Source organism: Triturus cristatus, chromosome 1_1 (assembly GCF_964204655.1).
Source record: "Triturus cristatus chromosome 1_1, aTriCri1.1, whole genome shotgun sequence".
Classification (NCBI taxonomy): domain Eukaryota; kingdom Metazoa; phylum Chordata; class Amphibia; order Caudata; family Salamandridae; genus Triturus; species Triturus cristatus.
Genome location: NC_140579.1, coordinates 1,207,869,908 through 1,207,891,582, shown reverse-complemented (window position 1 = coordinate 1,207,891,582; position 21,675 = coordinate 1,207,869,908). Strand labels below are relative to the sequence as shown.

Below are 21,675 nucleotides of genomic sequence, written 5' to 3'. Positions count from 1 at the left end.
AGAGAGTGAGGGAAAGATTTTTGCGGAAGACCCCCGAGGAGCTGTAGGGAATTCACACATCCAGTTAGAGGACGGGATGGTTAGTCAGCAGGAAGATTGTGTGGAAGAACCACGAGGAGGGACAGAAGTAGGGAACAAAACAGAAGTGGTGGAAAGGAGAACAGTTGAAGGAAAAAGTCAAGTTGGGACTGAATCAGAGGACAGTGATGAAGTACCAGAAGGTCGAGTCCTGAGAAAGAGAGCATGGAGAACTGAGAAAAACGAGAAAGAAAGTAAGTTGAAAGGCCAGCAAGAGATGAAATTTGGCCTAACAAGATAAAGAGATTAAGATACCGATTGACAAGAGTGAATTCATCTAGAACTGAACAAGTAAATTAAGTGTCTAGCCAAGAAAAATTGAAAGAAGTGAAACAAACGACGGTAGAAGAAAATAAAAGAACGAGAAAACCTAACCAGAAGTAAAAGTCACCGGAATGGTCATATGTGGCATTGCCTGAAATAAAAGAGGCAGATAGCCAAGGGGATCCAGAGGTGACTGTACCAGGAGTGGTTGAGGAAGACGAAGAATCGGAAATCCTGAGAGTTATCTTGTCCGACATCGGAGAAGAGACGGATGTTCAGGAAATCCTACAACAAGACTACGAAATAAAAGTGAAAGATGATCAAATGCCAAATTGAAAAAATAAAGGTGTTCAAAATAGAGAAACAATAAATCACTGGAAAAGACATAAGTTTGAATGAACCAAGTAGGTGCTTAGAGCCTTGGGTTAGATAAAACTAGTTGTGAAGTAGAAGAGGCTAAGTCAAAAGACACTGATCATTTTTTCGAAATGGCAAACACAAAATAGAAAATCTAAATGTGTGTTTCTTAGAAGATGGTTCAAAATGTGTTGTTGTTGTACACGATTACTAATGCTTCTGTGGAGTGCGTTAGCTCTAATGGTTTCATTTAAGGTTACATTAGAAACAATAGAAGGACATAGCGAGAATAAAACTAATACAGAAAAGACTCAGAAGGTGTATCCGACTAAAATAGATAGAAATTATTTACATGAAGATAGGTCCATAAATGATTTTTCTAACAATGTATTTTCAAAATTACTATACAAATATGTAAAGACGATGGATGTGAGGGATTGCTACGTCTGTATGCAATTGCTAGCGTCTGTATCTGAGGGAGTGACTTACCATTACCTCCCAGTAACATATTGAATAACATGTAGTGTAATAGCAAGTTTGTTTTACAAAATAGGGAAATTAGAATACTATTTTTCAGACGTAGGTAATGTATTTTCACAGGTACCTGTACTCAATAAGTAGAATAAAGTAAAACCTGCAAAGGTGTTAGGTGAATTTTTCTTAGAAACTAAAGAATTAACATTAGAATCAATATTGAGAAATAATCTGACTTGCAGTTTAAAGAAGGAGGAAAAAGTTTTCTTGGATATGGTTGAAGAAAGGAGATTGAAAATGCAAAGGAAAGTACCTGAGGGAAAAGATGAAAAGACAGTCTGGGATGTTGAAAGAGAAAAGCATTTGAAAGAGTAGCTAGTCCAACAATGGCTTTAGATTGGCCTCAGAAAGGGAAGTTGTGTATTTGAAGAAATCAAACTGCATATGATAATTATTTTGTAGGTACCAGTGATTGCCATGATACTTATAGAATCATGGGAGGATGGGGATTTAAAGGAGGAAATGATCCAGTTTTTCCTGGATTATATTTCATCTGCGGGAACAAAGCATATTATCGGTTACCAGATCATTGGTATGGCACATGTTATCTAGACCTGGTTTTCCCAAAGATATTCCATGTGGAAGAGGAAAAGATGGTGCACATGAGTTAGGTAGTCAACTAACACGTAGGAAAAGAGAATCTTGGTCAGAAATTGTAGGAGACATTTTCGGAGCGTTGATACCAGCAGTGGGAATATCTCTGAATGCACATAAAATTAGAAAACTATCAACAGTAGTGGATCGCTTGTCAACAAGCACCACTGGAGGATTTTTATTGGTAAATACTGAAATGGTTGCCATGCGTGCTATGGTAATGCAAAATCGACTTGCCCTTGATATAATTTTGGCAAAAGAGGGTGGAGTCTGTAGAATGCTGAAAGTTCAACATTGTTGTACTTACATTCCAGATGAAAGTCAAGATTTAAAGACTTACATTAAGAATATAACTGATTTCCACTGGTGGTTGAAGGCATTTGGGAAAAGATTGGGAAATAGTTTTCTGCTATTAAAAACTTCTTACTTAAGTTAGGTAGTAACTTTATTGGTAAAATATTAATTCCAGTAACATGTGTGATTATTTTAGTATTGATTCTAAGACTACGATGTTTATGTAGCAAGAAAAGGAAATTACAAAAACACATAAAAAGAGAAACTAAGATATAAAGATAAAGAAAGGAAAAGATAATTTGAAGAAGTAGAATTAGAAGAGTGGAAAGACAATTTGTATAGAAAAACAAGAAAAGAAGACAGGGGAAACAGTAATGTAATCTAACAAAAGATTAAGAGTAATGAATTCATTTCTTTTATTAAAAACATTTCCACAAATTTTAAAGGTAGTGTGGTGATGTTTAATAAAATCACCAAAGGGGAGATTGATGGAGCAGGTAGTGCAAAATGTTGTATACCTCCTCTATTTTGCATGAAAGTATTAACTGAATAACCTACTTATTATAATTTACTAATTGTGTATGGTGATATATTAAGATTAACCAACCTGCATACATGAATTACACGTGGGATCTTGCTATTTGCATGGCAAAATAACTTTAATATCTAAAATTCGTACGCATATTAACAGTAGTATATGTGATAATTAGATATCGCATGCTTTATGTTGCTTTTGTGACGTTTGCACCTTCGTGGAGGATCGTAAAGGTGATATACTGCTTTATATGTCGCTATAAGCTAGGAAAATACCAATATAAAGGGATTAGTGAGGGTATAACATTAGAAGCATCGTTTCTTTGTATTAATTACTCTTTTGTGTTTTTTTCGCTTAAATTGACATCTTGGCCTAACAAAAGATGGCGGCAGAGTACGGATTCAGAAGTGGCCATCACCTCGTGATGCGCGAAGCCTAGTGCGCAGACTCGGATGGTACCTTGAATTCCCTAACGACCTCTGTACACGCCGTTCCTGTCAAGGATAGGTTATTGGGGCACTGCCAAAGACCCCAGACGACCAAAAACTGTTATAAGTGAACAATGAATGAATAGAAATATTGCAACATTCGGAAATGTGCTCATAGCTGGAGAACTCACAGCAAAAACCCTGTGAAACCGGACAATACAAAATCGGACGATTTCTCTTGGCCAATCATCTCTCTTCTCCGCCCAAAAATGTTTCATGTTATCCTGAAAATGTATTATAAAAGAGTAGTAGAATAGGGAGAGGTTATGATAGATGTCGCTACGCTATTCGAGACCTTTCGATGACGGATGCTGGCACGATTTCTGATCCTTTGATGATCTTTGGGACTGCAACCAGCTGAGCAAAGGACTTTCGGACTCTGAGATCTGGCCTGATCCTTTGACAATTTAACGACAAAATTCGGTTATGCTGAGCCAATGAATTAGAGAAAACCCAGATAGCCAGAATAGGTAAATATGGTGTTCTGTGATTTAATTAAATTGATCTAGAAATTCTAAAATATGAAGAGACAAATGCTTATTTAATGAAAATTTAGATAAACAATTATTGATTAACAGAAATTATGAGTTTGTGGTTCTTAATGAAAGAGAATAGAGGATTCTGAGTCTTAAATGTGTTTTAGCTGGTTCTAAAATCACCATCAACCAATCCAACTATTTGGTCCGATCGACCAAGTGGGCGGAGTGCCTTGATGTGTAGGATTAGGAATCTATAGGTGGCGAAGGTTAATGTATATGATGTAAGATAATTTTTCTTTCTCTATAGGTTATAAGGTACTCCCACCCACATGTCCGGCGCATCATTCCCCCTCCTGTGTGCAGACCTGTGAAAGAGAGAAACGTGTGAGTGTTGGTGTTATGGGCCCACCAATGAATGTGTGTGTGAATGAGTTAATGTGAAGGCGGGTCTGCGACGCAGGGAGGACGGTTGTGTTCTCACCTTTTTCCTAAGTTGTTGTTTGCGCTGGATCAGTAGCAGAAAATTACATAAGCGAACATCTATACGCAAGACCCGGCTGTTCCTAATAGAGACGGGCACGCGACCACCAGAGGGCCTGGGAGAACTGCGCTGGGAACCCTGAAGCTTTCGGTACCTGGGAGTGAAGGTGTTCCACTCCATGGCGGATGTGCAAGAAGGGAATGTAGGGGGCGCATTACGGTCGCTCAAGGACAACATGGCATTCTGGGGAAAACTCCCCTCTCAGTGGCGGGCCGCATTTCCCTACTAACAATGGTGACACTCCCCAGGTCATTATACTTTTTCACAACGCTGCCAGTGCGGATACCTGGGGCATGGTTCCTAGAGTTGGACTCATGCATCTCCGCATTAGAATGGGGGACGGGCAGATGAAGGGTAGTCCTAACCACGCTGAAAAGGGCACAGTCAGAAGGGGGCCTCGCCGTGTCTGACATGGAGGCATATTACTTGGCAGGGCAATTGCAGAGACTCACGCTGTGGGTGGCAGGGAGCCTGACGCCGGACAGGGGACCGCTTCCTTTCACCCCGGATTGGCTGAATGTGTTCCGCACCATGCTGGGGACTGTGAAGCCACAGCATGTCCAAAGCAATGAGCACAAAGCGATACACCGATGCTGGGGCAGGTGTCTACAGAAGACCATGACATGACATCCATACGCACCGGAATGGCCACTGACACTTCTGGGGGCACTCCCACATAAGGGGCAATGGAGAGGGATAGACGATTGGGAACAGGCTGGAGCCAAGCGAGTGGGAGACCTATACTGGGACGGGGAGCTATTCCCCTTTGAAGAGTTCAGTACAGATTGGGACATCCCACAGGGACACTTTCTACTCTACAGGGCAGTCACGGGGGCAATGCGGCAACACTGGGGCACGGGCAAGACTAAGCCACCATGACATGCCACCTACGAATACATAGGCCTGGCAGGGCGGACCATAAAAGCCGTCACATGCCTGTACAGAGCCATAGGGCGGGACTCTGTTCAGCCGCTAGACCAGTTGAGACGTCAGTGGGTGGAAGACATTGGCAGACAACTGGAAGACAAGGACTTGGAGAACATATTATTACAGACAAATAAAGTGTCTAGAAATGCATGCTTCCGTTTAATTAGCTTCTGCATGCTGCACAGAGCGTGCATAACACCAGACCATATTAACCGGTTCTTGCACAGAGAGGATTCCAAATGCCCGAGGTGTAAAGGAGGAGGGGCAAATTTTATCCATATAATATGGAACTGTCAGTCCCTGACGCAATATTGGCATGAGGTAACGAGGGAGGCGGCTAGGATAACAGAATGGGTAGTCCCATGTACACAGCACACGTCCTGCTCAACCGGTTCCCACTCACAGCCAAGACTAAGGTCCCTGATAAGTTTCAGGACCTCACCTTCATACTGGCAAAGCGGGAAATTACTAGTAGATGGAAGGTGCCTAAAGGCCCCAGCATACATAGGTGGAAGCGAGAGTTAGTGAAATGGGTGGGGTGCGAGGGCAGAATCTTGCTCAGAAATGCCAGAAGGGGCCTGGGCAAGTTGGAGAGGGCTCAGGCATGGGAGGTGCTGATGGGAGAAATGAGGAGCGCTGACCATGGGTCTGAAGCCACCACCGCTAAAAAACCATCACGACATGGGAGTCCCCAGAGGCAGAATCAGGAGGGGGAAATAGAGCAGGTACCAGGGGATGAGGACCCTTAGAAGCCTAAGAACTGAGGGGGGATAGAACCGGAAGGGAGCGACAGAGTGCCGCAGAAACACACAACAAGGGGCAGCGGAAGCGATTGATAGAGCTCACCCTGTGACCATAGGATACAGCAGTGCAGGTGGAGGGTGCGGGATAGATGGGTCTAAGTTTTGTTGGGGGGGCTGGGGAGGGGGGAGCCTGGGCAACGAATGGAACTGAGCACGAATATGAAGACAAGTTAGCATGACAGTGTTAGAAGCAATAATAATGCAAATATATTTGACGCGTGTAAGAGATGTGTATAACAAGATAAAATGACATTGCAAATTGTTAACCAGTAAAGATGACACAGAGATGAAAGATATATGTAAAAGGCAATAAAATGCGTTTGAATTTTTTTTTACAGCTATATACGTTAATAGAATCCTGGGAAACCTTGCATAAGACTAAGTCAGGCTTTCGGCCTCAATACAGCACAGTCACTCTGTTTACCTCTGAATCCATCTGCCAAGCAGGGGACAGGGGAGATACCACCGCTTTGCTGTTGTTGAACTTTAGCGAAGCATTTGATACTGTGTCTCACAGTTTACTTCTTGAACAGCTGCACAACTATGGAATTAGTGGAAAGGCCCTGTAGTGGTTAGCCTCCTTTTTACAAGATTATTAATTTCAGGTGGAACAAAAACCCTACTTCTCGAAGGTGTTATCACTACAGCAGAAGGTGCCTCAGAGTTCTTCCCTAAATCAGACACTATTCAATCTGTATTTTACTCTGAGCTATCTTTTGATGATCAAATCACGTCTTGCAGGGCAGTGCTTTGAGATTTTAAAAACCCTGGAAAAAATCCTTGTTTTTCAAACTAAAAACAGGTCGCAAACGGGCAGATTCTCATAATCTGCCCCTTTGTGACTGGTATTTTTGCGTTTGGGATGCATCATCCCAAATGCAAAAATCACAAATTGCGATTGCATTTAAGGAATCGCAAATTGCGATTCCTTAAATGCAATGCTAGAAGCAATTTAAAATAGTGATTTCCCTATCAGGGGTCGCAAATTACCTAAAAATAAAACAGGTCGGTAATTTGCAAAAACTTTGAAAAATGCACTGAAGTGCATTTTTCAAAGTTACATGTTACGCAAATGGGGCATGTGTGTGCGCAACATGGGTGCACATTACAATTTCAGGGGTGCAACAGAGTGTCCTTTTGACACCCTTGAAATTACATGCGCAATTTGCGAGTACCTAATGGGTACTCGCAAATTGCGCATGCAATTCCCATTCATTCCTTAATTGTGACTCACAATTTGCGACTCGCAATTAAGGAATTTGTAGGAAACGCTATTTTTTTAACAATTCCTACATGTATAGGCTTTTGCAATTCCTTATTAGCGAATACTTATTTTTCGCTAATAAGGAATCGCAAATGGCATTTTTGATACATGTGCCCGTTTGTCTTTAATCATGTCTAGACTGGACTACTGCAATGTCCTGTATCTCAGGGTGTCTCAGGCATGATAAAGGAGCCTCCAGGGTGTGCAGAACATTTCAGCTCGGTTGCTATTAAATCTACCTAGACACTTACCATTCGGCCCCAGCTCTGGCAACATTGCATTGACTTCCTTTAAGGAATCAGGTGTACTTTAAAGCTATGTGCTATTGAAACAAAAGTTTAAACAATAAAGGCTCTAAATATATTCATTCTCCGATCGCACCTTACCTTCCTCAACAAAATCTGAGATCAGCTGAAGCTTCTCTTGCATGCATTACTAGAATTCAAAGAGTCTGTACTGGAGGCTGCTCCTTCAGTTACTTTGCAGCTAAAATGTGAAATTATCTTCCCCTCCGGCTTAGGCAGGAATAATTTGAAACATCTTTTCACTAGAATCTAAAAACTGTTTTTTCTAGATCAACTTAGATCAGGGCTCTTATATTTCCACATTGTAGGACTGAAACCTTAGTGCTGGGACACGTCAGTTTGACGCAGCTATGCACGTTATAACTCCTATTATTATTATCACAAGCCTCATATTTGATTTCGGTCAGAGATCGATGGGTTGCTTGTTTGTCCATCAGGGAGAAGTATTCTTCCGTTACTCTTTCCTTGGACACAGGCCTTTTCCTATTGGCTGCCCCATTCTCCCAACCCTCTACCTTTGCAGCCTGTTATTCAACAGCTACCTGAGGCATCAGGCAGCCAGCCTGCTCTCCCTTCAAACACCCGAGATAAGCTTTCCAGTTTCCTCTCCTAGAATACGTTTTTCTACTTATTTTCCTGAGTGCACTGCCCAGAGTGTGGGAAGTCATGTAGTTCATTTTTCTCCCAAGAGCTGCTCCTTTACCTTGCTTTCTCTATTCACCGAGCTTTCTCTATGCATAAGGGAACATATGCTGCTTGATCTCTCTCAGTTTGACTTCGGAAGACAACATAACATTGAGTCGGCTCTGATCACAGCTTCCGAATATGTGAGAAAAACCCTAGACTAGGGAGGTAGCATGCTGCCTTAATTCTTTTAGACCTTTCGGCAGCGTTCAGCACTGTTAACCATGGACTTCTCATCAATCGCCTGTATGGTTTAGGCATCGGGACGCTTCCCTTGAGCTCCTACGATAGTTTCTAACAGAAAGAGTTCAGTTTGTGGAATCTAATGGCTATAGTTCATCATCTTTTACACTATCCTATGGTGTACCGCAGGGATCAGTACTGAGTCCAGCTCTTTTTAATCTGTACGTTACATCTTTAGCTTCGCTGATTAAAAGCTTTGGTTTCTCAGTTGTCTCTTATGCTGACAACACCCAGATTGTGGTGTTGGTCACAGAAGATTTAGACAGGACTGCAGAATGCTTCCACAACTGTATGCAACAGATAAGGAGCTGGATGTCAAACAACTGTCTGAAGTTAAATTCAGACAAGACCGAGGTTCTTCTTTTTGGCAAGCACCCATTGTTTTGGTCTCCCGAATGTTGGCCTCAGGAAATGGGAGTTCTCCCAATCCTTGTTCCCAAAGTGAAAAATTTGGGAGTATAATTTCATGTATAAACTTTCCTTTGTGGGACACTATAGTGCTATCACCTCATCCTGTTTCTTTTTGTTTAAATCACTTAGGAAGGTTTTCCCCTTTATTCCTCTGGACTTGCGTAAGGCAGTGATCACCGCACTTGTCTTCTCAAAAATGGACTATTGGAATGGGCTGTTTCTTACCACCCATAAGAAAGCTTTGCATAAGCTCCAGATGGTTAAAAATGCAGCGGCAAGATTGTTTGTCGGGATACCAAAATATCAGTCGATCTCCCAATCTCTTCCCTCACTCCACTGACTCCCGGTGGTAAAGTGGGTGATGTTCAAATCTTTGTGCATAGACTTCAAAGCCCTTCACCTCGATGGCCCTAAATATATCAGACAACTTTTTCAATGGTACACCCCATCCAGAACCTTAAAATCAGCCTCCCAGGCCAATTTGGTTGTACCTAAAATTAAGAGAGCCACCAGGGGAGGCTAGAGCTTCGCAATAGTGACTACCAAACAATAGAACTCAATGCCCCTCAATTTAAAATGCACGTAAAACCTGCTTACCTTTCGTAAGGCTCTTAAAACATGGTTGTTTAACAAGTAGTACGGTCTTCATGTATTTTTCTCTTTCATGGCTCTGCTCCTTTTTGCTTATTTAAACCTCTGTTCCTTTCTGCTCTATCTACCAGAAAGTCTCAGCGCCTAGACACCCATGGGTATTAGAGCGCTTTATAAATCACTATTTCATTTAATGTCATTGCTTGGGTTCTGCAAACACTGGCTACCATATAGATTTTAAGATCTGTTCTCCGCTAATTTAACCGTCCTTATTTCATCATTCTGTCTGGAGAAGAGAGCATGCTTTTGGATCAAAATCTCTAATAAACAATCATTCTCATCATGCCCTCTGGCAAACAGGGGATTGTGAGGTGGGCAGAATTGTCTACTCACTTTTCCTTGTGAGGAAGAAAGAGAAATGCCCAAAGCCAGTTATAAATCTTTGCACTTTTAACCACAGGGAGGTTTACCATCACTTTAAGATACAGAACAGCCATATTTTAAGAAATCAGCTTCTTCCAGGTGACAATGCACAGTTGGATTGGAAGAAGTGCACTTTCTACTCATAACTATTGACTTAATTGTCTAAATGGACATTGTAGGTAATTTGGGTTCCTGATTGGTAGGGTGAAACCCTCCTCAAACAGCAACCACAATTCTGTAAAGTATTAATGCAGCACTTCTAACAGTTATAAAATGAAAACACAGGACAAGAAAAATCCCACAACAATTTAGAAAAATAGAGTAAAATATAATCAATTATTTGAGATGAAAACAACAAAACTCCAATCAGTAGGGCCGGAGACATTCAATCTTAGAGATAATACCAGTGCGTAGAAGCATTAGAGGGCAAATGTTGTTATTTGATCGCACCGGACCGGGACAAAGTGATAAATTCAGGTCGACCGTAATGGTGCACAGGCTGGGTACAAGGACCAAGTTAGGCCTGGGTTGTGGGGCGTTGAGAGGCCCCGCATCAAGGATGAGATGCACAGCAGCGGCTGCGAGGTCCTGCGATGAAGATGTGTCACGCAGCGGCGTTTCTGAAGATATGCTGGGCTGCGATTTAAGGTCCTGCATCAAGTTAAATTTAATAAATTATTTCAGATCAAAACAACTAAAATTCAATCAGTAGACCCAAAGGTAAGCAGTTTCAAAGCTTTCAGGTAAGTAAAGAACTTAAAAGCACAAAGCGCTACTCAGGGATATCTGGTCGCGCCAGACCGAGTGAAATTTACAAGTTCAGGCCAAATGCGATGGAGCGTGGGCTGTATACAGGAATCAGGTTATCCGGCTGAAAGAATTACCTTCAAAGTCTGCCTGAAGAGTCCATTTGCATGGGAGGGGGCAGCAAGGGGCAAAGAGAGCATCGCAGATGGTTGTCGCTGTAGCACAAAGAGCAGGCTGGGCATTATGTACGGTCGTTGCTGGAGCACGAAAATCCTGCCGGACGTCAGACAGCCGTTGCTGGAGGTTTGAATTGGTGGTCACCACGAGCTGTCAATTTTGTATCACTAAGTACACATTTCGCACTGCCAGTCATCGATGGCGGTCACTGTAGTGTGACGAGTCGGGCTCACCAAAGTTTTGTGTTGGTGGGCAGCGCAGACGGCAAGATCTTGGCAAAAACAGGCCTGTTTGCGGCTGTGACGAGCCTAAAACTTCTGGATTTCTCCTTTTCTTTGACCGGGAGCTCCACTGATACCACATCAAGGGTTCAGGACCTGAGGGCATCTCTTGGGGATCAGGAATTCACTCCAGCAGAGGCCGGCAGGGCTCAGGCAGGTTCAGGCAGCAAGTCTGCTGGGCAAGTGCAGGTAGCCTCTGGAGGTTGTTATATACATGTAGCTCTGAACAGGAGGTCAGTCAGCTGACCGTTGGAGTCACTACAGCCTGGGATGAAGAGTGTAGGTCCAGTCTTTATTCTCAGTTATTAGGGCATGCCTCAAGCAGCAGTGCAGGGGGGCGTTCTTCTGTAGTATCCACAGGTCTAGGAGTGTACTGAAGAGTTGGGTCTGAGAACCCTGGGCCATATTATCAAGGAACGGCGATAACATTGCCCCTTCAGAGGCAGGAAACTGCTGCTAAAGCGGCCATAATGGGCTTGATAATATGCCCTTGTGAATCCCGATAGAAGCCCAGGTTCACACCAGAACCTGGGCTTCTATGGGAATTCACAAGGGCATATTATCAAGCCCATTATCGCCGCTTTAGCCGCAGTTTCCTGCCTCTGAAAGGGCGATGTTATCGCCGTTCCTTGATAATATGGCCCCCAATACTTAAACCTGATGACCATTTTGAAGTAGAAGTTTTTACAGACTTCCAACCCGGAGGAGCTTGGAATTTCCTGCCTCCCTGCCATGGTCCCAGCTTGTCTGGGAACACAAAAGACTAGTGTCAAACCCATTGTGAGTGTATGAGGCATGGGCCTTGTGATGTACAAGTGTGGTAGATAATAGTTTTGTCCCTTCATACTGTCAGGATTACAAGCAATCTTACCTGTTTCTTGGTTGTGTGTTGATTTCGCAGAGACGTTATGGACCGACTTCCCAATATCCTAACTTATAACCTGTGTTTTAATAACTAGACACTAAGTTTACGCAGTTGGGATTCAGGGAGGAGGGCCGGATCGTGGACACTAGCTGCTCCTAGTTGTCGACCTGCGAGGCAACAAGGAAATATTGTAACAAACTGTCTCCCTAAATGAATGGTTTAAGACTATCCTGTTGGAAATGCTTTTTTCTATTTAACTTAGAGGGTTCCTACCTGCGCTCTAGAAGTGTTAGACGTCACGTCCTTGTAGTCGTTGTGAAGTCGCTTTGCAGTTGTATGGTTGTAGTGTTGGTCTTGTTTAGAGAAGGCTGTTTTGTACCGGTTTTAACAAATGAATTTGTTTTTAGAATTAAGTTACAAGTTTACTAGAGATACTTGTTCAATTACTAATGACAATTTCCACTTTGTTTTCTATTGCACTTACTCTCTATCATCACCAACTCTGAGATTCTATGTCAGGACTGGAGGCGAGGATTATGCCTTCTTTCTCCACTTTAATCAATAGCAGCGAAGTACAACAGAAACTACATTTCCCATGAACCAAAGGGAAAATGTAGTCAAAACAAAACACGTAACAATGACCAATCAGAGGGCCAGCACAGTGTCCAATCCGGGGCTGGATGCCCAATATAGTCCATCAACTGTGTCTCCTCCTCCTCTTTCTTCGCTGCTACGCAGCAAGTTAAGTACACATTTTCTTATCTGTGACAGTTATGGCTGTAATTATGATAACTTATGTATATTTCACTGATGTCGTGCTTTGGATGGTTTATGCTTATGTTTGGTGACTAGCGCTTCGCGCTACATTTGTAATGTTTGTTGGGTTTGGTGTTGGTCAAGCGCGGCTTGACTAGATAGCGCTCCGATTGGGTTCTCTCCGGAGATAGCGGTCCGTTTTATTTCTCTTCGGTTCGTACGCGCTTGTGACGCGTTCAGTTTCACCAGCGTGGGGACAGCGCTGGAGGCGTTTAACCGCGGGTACGGTTTTCCCGTGCCTACGTGGTGTCAGCTGGCTGCGCTCCTGGTCCTCCCACCGCCAGAGGGCGAGAGAGGCTGTGCACCGCGTCGCGTTCGTTTGATCTCACTTCAAAGGGGATTTTTCAAACGACGCGCGCGCGGTGCACTGGAGCACTGATCTGAGGAGAACGCCGGTTTCGGTGTAGGCAGCAGTGGCGCGTTTACAAGGGCTGCGCTGCCAGTACTCTGTTACGCTTGTTGCCCATGTCCAGTTCTGTGGGGCGCAGGCTGTATATTTTATTTGAACGCCTCTGGAGAGGTCTGTAACTCTCAATCAAGGGACTTTGCCCAGATCAGTTCACCCGGGGCAGGGTGTGTTTGTTTGGACGTACAGTTGGCCAGCAAGTAGTCCCTCGGGCTTGAACCCGGTATCTGGTGGTGAAAATACCACGTTTTACAAATAGTAACCGGCTGATACCCAGCCCTGTAAAGAGAAGGTCTATTCCTTCCTGCCTTTTCAGGCCGCCTCTGTTTTTCCCTCTCTGGTGGTGTCTGTACTCCTTCATTATGGAGTTTTATGATGAGTTTCCCGAGGAGGAAGAGGATCCCCTCGCTGATCTGCCCTGGGGTGATGCCTTTTATGAGGCTATGGACACATCCATTTACCGGGCGGTGGACCAGGCAATTTCCCCCTTGGAGTCTAGACTGTCTTCCCAGATTCAATCTGCTTTTGCTCAACTCTCCCAGCAGTTGTCTTCCCAGCCCTCTATCCCTTCGGGTATTTCACCAGATCCCCTGGGGTCCCCTCCTGCTAAGCGTGTCCGCGACGCAGGGGTGGACGGAGATGCCTTTGATCGCCTTCGACAGGCGTTTCTAGACAGCCACAGGTCAGTTCCGGCTGGTCTTTCCCTCCCTACGGGCCCGGTTCCTCCTTCAGGTGATACTTCCACCCCCTCTCTCCCGGGTCCGTCTACCACTCCCCCAGGTACGTCGGATATGCTAGATCCCAATGATATTGTCCACCCGCGGTCTTCGGACTGGACCCCTGCGGACAAAGTAGCAGCCTATGTGGCCGCCCACATTAGACGCCCTCTAGAAAAAGAGGCCCGTAACTGCCTGCGGGCGGAATGCCCTCGCCCAACTTTGGAGGGGAAGGTGTCCCTCACCCCTGAGATTGACCCGCGAATGGGTACCTTTCTTCAAAAGTTCATTAGGGACCCAAAAAAGGGGATTGATAGATCCTGGAGAGCTTGCCAGGATAAGCTCCTGGACGCTTTGGGGCCCATCACCAAAATTTTAGACATGGCAGAGGAGGCTAAGGAGTCAGGCTCCATTATTTCCCCAGAGACTCTGTCCGGTTGGGCACAGAGTGTGGTGATTTTCATGGGAAATGCAAACTGTGCCCTTTCCACCGAGCGTCGCCGGTCCCTTCTTATTAAGATTGATCCGAAGTTAGGCGACCTGGCAGACTCCAAAGCTGGTGCAGTGGCCCAGGGTGGATTGTTTGGTGAGCCCTTTGTCAAGGAGCTTGGGAAATTCGTGAACACGTTCACTTCTTTAGACCGGGCACAGTCTACTATCAAGAAGGTGTTCCCTCGTGTTTTTCGCGGGGCTGGCCGAGGCAGGGGTCGCTCGGCCGGTCGACAGCAACGCCAGCAGGCGCAAAGAGGCTCCGGACAATACCAGGACCAGTCCCAGTTCGGCAATTTTTACCCCACACGTGGACGACGGGGTAAAGGCAGAGGATTCCGTGGAGGAGCTACAACCTCTAGTCCAGGTGAGAATTCTCCCTTCTTCCCCTCTAGACATAGGGGGGCGGTTGGCGGGTCGAGTCCAGGTTTGGCGAACCATAACGCGCGACGCTTGGGTTCTGCAAACTGTGAGGGGTTTTCGCCTAGAATTCCAAGGGTCCCCGGTTCAGTCGACTTTGCCCCGGCCCATTCATTTTTCAGCGCAAGACGCGCTCTTAGTAGACGCAGAGGTTTCGTCACTCCTGGCGAAAGGCGCTATCATTGTTTAGTCTCCCCACCCTCAAGGGTTTTTGAGCAATATTTTTCTGGTCGACAAGACCGACGGAGGCAAGAGGCCTGTGATCAATTTAAGCGACTTCAACCAGTGGTTGGTGTATCGACATTTCAAGATGGAGGGAATCCATCTTCTTCGGGACGTGTTGAGGCCTCTCGACTGGATGGTTCGTTTGGACCTCAAAGACGCCTATCTGGTGGTCCCGATTTTTCGACCCCACCGTCGGTTCCTACAGTTTTTCTGGGGTCATCACACGTACGAGTTCACATCCCTCCCGTTCGGTCTCTCCTCAGCTCCCTGGTGCTTCACCAAGGTTCTCAAGCCAGTGGTGGAGTATCTACGATCCAGGGGGGGTCAGAATGATTGTCTACCTCGACGATTTGCTCCTCATGGCCTCCTGCCCACGTCAGTTGACGCAGCAGCTCCAGATGCGGTCTCGCTTCTACAGGAGCTCGGGTTTGTCATAAACGAGACAAAGTCCCTGCTCTGCCCAACGCAGAATCTTACATTCTTGGGGTTCGTCATAGACTCCACTACATCCACTCTCAGCCTCCCGGCCAGGAAAGTTTCCAAGATCAGACACGAGTTGCGGCGCGTGTTAGCGAAGCAACGGATCTCCCTCCGCCAGTTGGCGCGGGTAGTGGGTCTTCTTTCGGCTTCGATCCAAGCCATCTTCCCGGGTCCTCTACATTACAGGGCCCTTCAACGTCTCAAGGGTTTCTTCCTTCGCAAGGGTTACCCCTACACTCACAAGGTCGCTTTATCCACCGAAGCTCGCGCCGAACTTCATTGGTGGCTAGACCATATGGAGGCATGGAAGGGGAGAGCAATTTTCGGCTCCACGCCAGACATGATTATAGAGTCAGACGCCAGCAGGCTCGGTTGGGGGGGCACGGTGCGGAGACCTCTCCACAGGAGGTTTGTGGTCGCCCGAAGAACAGCGGTTACATATCAACTGCTTGGAGCTTCTGGCGGGATCCTTCGCCGTTCGGTGCTGGACGAAGGATTCGGTGCAGTCTTGTGTTCTGCTAAAAATGGACAATGTCTCAGCAGTCCGTTATGTGAATCACCTGGGAGGTACCCGTTCGAAAGCCCTCTCGGATCTGGCGGCCAGTTTCTGGCAGTATTGCCTGGACGCGCAGGTGTCGGTCACGGCGGAATACCTTCCAGGTCGTGCCAATGTGGAGGCGGACTTTCAGTCCCGCCACTTTCGGGATTCCAGTCTTTGGCGGTTGCACCACTCCGTCTTTGCGACGTTGAGAGACCTTTGGGGTCCCTTCTCAGTGGACCTGTTTGCGTCACGCCTGGATCACCAGATTCAGCAATTTTTCAGTTGGCGTCCGGACCCCATGGCGGCTGCCACGGATGCGTTTCTCCAGGATTGGAGTGGGGAACTGGGTTATGCGTTCCCTCCCTTTGCGATGATCACGAGGGCGACGGCTCAGGTCCGTCGGCAGCAGGCAGACCTGGTCATGGTCACGCCGTTGTGGAAGTCTCAAGTGTGGTTTCCAGTTCTTCTGGAACTTTCCTGGGATTTTCCAATCCTACTCCCTCAATTTCCAGCTCTTCTTCTGAATCCGGACGGGAATCCGCACCCTCTAGTGTCCGCGGAATCGCTGTGGCTCATGGCGTGGCGGATTTCCGGGGTCGATGGGAAGCCCCTGGCCTTTCGAGAGAAGCTGAGGCTCTCCTTGCTAAAGCATGGGCGGACAGCACGATCAAAAGATACAGGTCAGCGTGGGGTAGATGGTCCCGTTGGTGTTTGCGACGGGGTTTCGATCCCTTGGTCTCGGATATCATTCACGTAGTAAATTTTCTGGCTCGATTGGCGTCTCAAGGCCTGGCGTACAGATCGGTGAATACCTTCAGGTCGGCGATCTCCTCGGGCCACGTCCCGGTAGACGGTTCACCGGTGGGCGAACACCCTCTGGTATGTCGCCTGTTGCGAGGTATCCGCTTATCGTTGCCTCTGGAACCTCGTTATTCCGAGCTTTGGGATGTGAATCAAGTGCTTAACCTCTTTTTATCTTGGCAGCCCAATAGGTTCCTTTCGCGGAAGGAACTTTCGGGTAAACTTGCCATGCTTTTGTGCCCGATTTCTTGCAGGCGAGTATCAGACGTTCGGGCCTTGGACATTACAGGTCGAATTTTTTCCCCGGAGGGGGTGACTTTTACTCTGTTGAGGCGCACGAAGTGCCATTCTAGGACGATTTCATATCCGCAGTTTCCTGACTCTCCGAAGCTGTGTGTGGTTCGATGCCTCAAGGCATACGAGGAAATGACTGAGGAGTTTCGCCCTCCGGGGGAGAGACAACTCCTCATTTCGCTTCGGTAGCCTTTCAAGGCGGTTTCTTCCCCTACCATCGCTCGATGGGTTCGCTGGGTGATGCAAGAAGCAGGCATCAACCTTAGCAGGTTTGGTGCACACTCCGCAAGATGTGCGATGGCTTCAAAGGCCTTCAGTCTGGGGGCGCGTTTGGAGGATATCCTCAACGCGGCAGATTGGTCTTCGGACTCTACTTTCAAGCGGTTTTATTTCAAGCCGGTTTTGAATATGGCTCAGGTGGTTGTGGGCAAGCTTTAAACAAGCATAATCCTCGCCTCCAGTCCTGACATAGAATGAAAAATTTCCTAGCTAACGTAACGGAAAGTTTCAATTCTATTAAGGACTCGGAGGCGAGGATTATCCCGCCCTCACTTCCTAGAGGAGATCCCTCCCCGTACTTATGTAAGTAACTTTGTTTCAATTGAATGAATTGTTCGGTTACTGTTGGGCATAATGCAATTGTCATTTTCTCTTTTGGACATGTTGCTCCTTAGCAGGTCTTGTATTATGGCTTCTGTACAGTTGGGCATGTACACTTCCTGCAGTAATGTTTTATTTTTGTCCTCAGGCTCGGATCACAAGCAAGATTCCTGATGGGCTGATGCTTGCTGGTTCCGCGCTCAGAAAGAGGAGGAGGAGACACAGTTGATGGACTATATTGGGCATCCAGCCCCGGATTGGACACTGTGCTGGCCCTCTGATTGGTCATTGTTACGTGTTTTGTTTTGACTACATTTTCCCTTTGGTTCATGGGAAATGTAGTTTCTGTTGTACTTCGCTGCTATTGATTAAAGTGGAGAAAGAAGGCATAATCCTCGCCTCCGAGTCCTTGATAGAATTGAAACTTTCTGTTACGTTAGCTAGGAAATTTTTCATTCTTCACAACCTGTGTTTTAAATAAAGAGATAACATATGCCAAACAGACAGTATTTATCCGATACAATTTTGTTAAAATAACTACTGAATATATATATATATATATATATATATATATATATATATAGATAGAGAGAGAAACTATAGTTCTAGTCTATGAAATATTGATGTTCATATTTGTTAATTATTGTCTTTTTCCCTTTCAGGTTGATGTCTTCCAAAGAAGTGTCCCAAAACATCAGATGTAAGTATTGCGCTTTTGCTTTTCACTTTCTTGCGTTGGGCGCCTGAATAATAATAAAAGAAAACATTCACTTAGCTTGTTGTTTTTCCTTTTCTTGCAGCTCCGGGAATACGGTGGATAAGAAGATGCACCACTTCGAAGAAACTGACCCTTCTTGAAGAACTGCAGTCTCCGTGAACACGAGACCGCAGAGAAAGCTGCTGAGCAGAATCAGGTCCTTCCAAAATGAAACGTATGTGTCCTCGAAGCCGAGCAGGTAAACGGGACGTCCTTTCTTCAACTCGACGAAAGGCAAAACGATTTCAAGAAGATGGGTGTGGCTATTTATAGCCTGCCACACCCAAGACGATCGCTAACGTTTGTTGCACGTTTCTCAACGTGCGTGATGATCCCTGAAACTGTCTGTTCGACCATAATCACTACGCTTTACCATTAACAACTCGATTTCCTGCACTTCCCTTTGTTTTTTAACAGAAACCACATGGTTTAAAAAAACAGTGCAATAAAAACTTCAAGATCACTTTAAAGCATTCCATGAAACACTCCTACAGTCTGAATTACATATACACATTACATATAATATAACAGGTTGTGCGGGGAGCACGGGACAGGGGTGGGTTTCATTTTAGGAGATATGCTCTAAGAGAGCGTGCATAAGACAAGGGTCTTTAAAACTAAATGCACGTCGTCTTTTGTTTACTAAATAGAGGTTTTAATGCTGAAAATCACTAGGTAACACAGGGTGGCATTACACATACTGACAAAGATGGCCCATTCTGCCAACAACTGTTTCCCCTGTGTCTCACTGTCTGGGAGCAATAGACAAAGACCAACTGGCAGCTATACCTAGTCATGTGACCCCAGGATACAGGCTGCAGACATAAAATAGTTGGGACAAGAAAATGCCAACTTTCTAAAAGTGGCATTTTCAGAATTGTGACTTAAAATATGACTATCTATAAAGATGGTTTTAAATTACAATTTGTTTACAGCAAACCCGATATTTATAGTTACTCCCAATTGAAAGTTACTACTTATTAAATGTAATAAGGCAACCTAATGTCATCCTATGGGAGTGGTTGACCTCAAAGTAGTGAAATACACATTTTTTTACTACCAGGACATGTAAAACAAAGTGCGTCTCCACCTTTCTAAATACACTACACCCTTCTCTTTGGCCTGTGTAAGGCCTACTGTAAGGGTAGCTTATGTGTATTAAAAAGGAAGGTTTGGGCCTAGCAAGAAGTTTATCTTGCCAAGTTGAAATAGCACTTTAAACTCTGTACAGTGGCTACAATAGCAGGCTGAGACATGTGTAAAATTCTACTCCAGTGGGTGCTGCAGGCCCACTAAAAACATTTAATTACAGACCCTGAGGACATAGTGAACCACTTTATTAGGGACTTACAAGTAAATTAAATGTGCATATTACTTAGCAGTGGTAAAGTCTGCAGAGTCCTAAAGGCCAACAAAAACGGGTTCAGAAAACTGAAGGGTGAAGGCAAAAAGTTGGGGATGACCCCACAAAGAGAGCCATGTCCAACAGAGATAAAGACTTTTGTTCGATTTACCTTTCAAATGGTCTGCAACACATTGCCTACCTTAGGGACAAGGCCAGGAGACTTACTGAAAATGATTAAATAATTCCCAAAACCTATTCTGAAGCATGACGTTCTAGAGAGAATTATCAGGTAATCAAAAAAAAGGGGTCTTAGAAGAGCATTCCTAATCAACCATTGTATGAAAACAGTCTCATTCAATCTCTTTAATGTATCTTCTTTCCTAGGAATGTCTAAAGGCCCATTTGTGACCCTTGTGAGTTCAACCCAAGGTGAGAAAGATAGAGGTTTTAGGTAAGCTGGGAGAATACTGAAGAGTGTAATTTCAGTATAAGATTGGCATCAGAATTTGTTGCAGTTTATTTATTTATTTGAGAGGCAAACATGACCCATCAGGGTATCAGAGTGCTGTACATGAAAGCAAGCAATTTAACCATGAGAAGAATGAAGAATAGCCTAGGTCATGGGAGGTACACAGCTGTATAAAATGTATTGTAGGACATTACAAAACAGTGCAGTAAGCAGGAAGTGCAGATTGTTAGGGTGATTTCAGGACTATTATTGCAAGTAGCTAATTCAGGTACAACCCTTTGACTTCTTTTTTAATGTGGCGATCAAGGGGTTAGTTCTGATTTCGGGAGGAAGAGAGTCCCATATTCTTGGAGCAAGACCAGAAAAGGATCGGTTGTAAGTTTTCTTTTTGTTGAATTTTTGAGGCTTCAGCAGTAGATTATTCAAACTTTTTAGGGCTCGGTTCAAACCAGACAGTTCAAGCTTTTTTGCCAGGTAGACTGGAGTGTTGTAGTGTAGTGCTTTGTGTGTCAGGCAGGCTATCTTGAGATGAATCTTTGCTTCTAGAGGGAGCCACTTGAGTTGATTTAGGTCCGGCTTGATGTGATCGCGTTTTCTAGAACCTGGGATGAGTCTGGCAGCAGAGTTCAGGGTAGCCGTTAAAGGGGAAGCCCAGCCAGGTTACAATTCCATAATCCAAGCGGGAGATAACAAGGGACTGGACTGCTAACTGCATATCCTCGGGAGGCAAAAACGTTTTGATTTTCCCTAAAGTATTGAGTTGATGATTGGCTCCTCTAGTTGTTACACTGATGTGGTCTTTTATGCTCAGGTGTTTGCCCAGCGTTATGTCTAAAGATCTAGTGGAATCCACAATATGTGGAGTGCAATTAAGGCCGTTAGCTGTTTTAGCCAGTCTTGAATGGGGGTAGGATGAGTGTTGGGGGCAATCAGTAGGAATTCTGTCTTGAGTGTATTTGGCATAAGGTGATTGTGAGTTAGCCAATGTTGAGTTTTCACAAGGGCAGAGTTAAGAGTTTTGATATCGTAAGGTGAAGAGATTTTTAGGTATATTTGAGTGTCATCTGTATACATGTGATAATATATGTTTGAGCGGTTCAGAATATCTGTAAATGGTTCCATGTACAGGTTGAAGAGCGTGGGCGATAGTGCAGATCCTTGAGGGACCCCAATTGAGACCGGGGTACTGTTAGAATGGTTGACTTTGATTCTCTGTGATCTATTGTGTAAGAATGAGGCAAACCAATTTAAAACGGTGCCTGATAAGCCCATCCTTTTTTTGAGAGGATCAATAAGGTTATCATGTTTAACCGGGTCGAACGCTGAGGAGAGATCCAGGAGAATAAGTAGGCAGCTTTCATTTCAGTCAAGAAATCTTAGAGCATCATCAGTATTGTGTGTCATGGCAGATTCAGTACTGTGACCCGCTCG

The 21,675-nt window shown here is 44.9% G+C and overlaps 1 long non-coding RNA gene across 1 annotated transcript in view; it reads left to right on the top strand.

Moving 5' to 3' along the window:
- Positions 1–18,854, top strand: part of LOC146871839 (uncharacterized) — a 35,241-nt gene extending 16,387 nt beyond the window's left edge. The window contains exons 2-3 of the long non-coding RNA XR_014959614.1: positions 18,336–18,373; positions 18,474–18,854. This is a non-coding gene — a long non-coding RNA (uncharacterized LOC146871839). The remainder of the gene's footprint in view (positions 1–18,335; positions 18,374–18,473) is intronic.
- Positions 18,855–21,675: the final 2,821 nt, after the last annotated feature.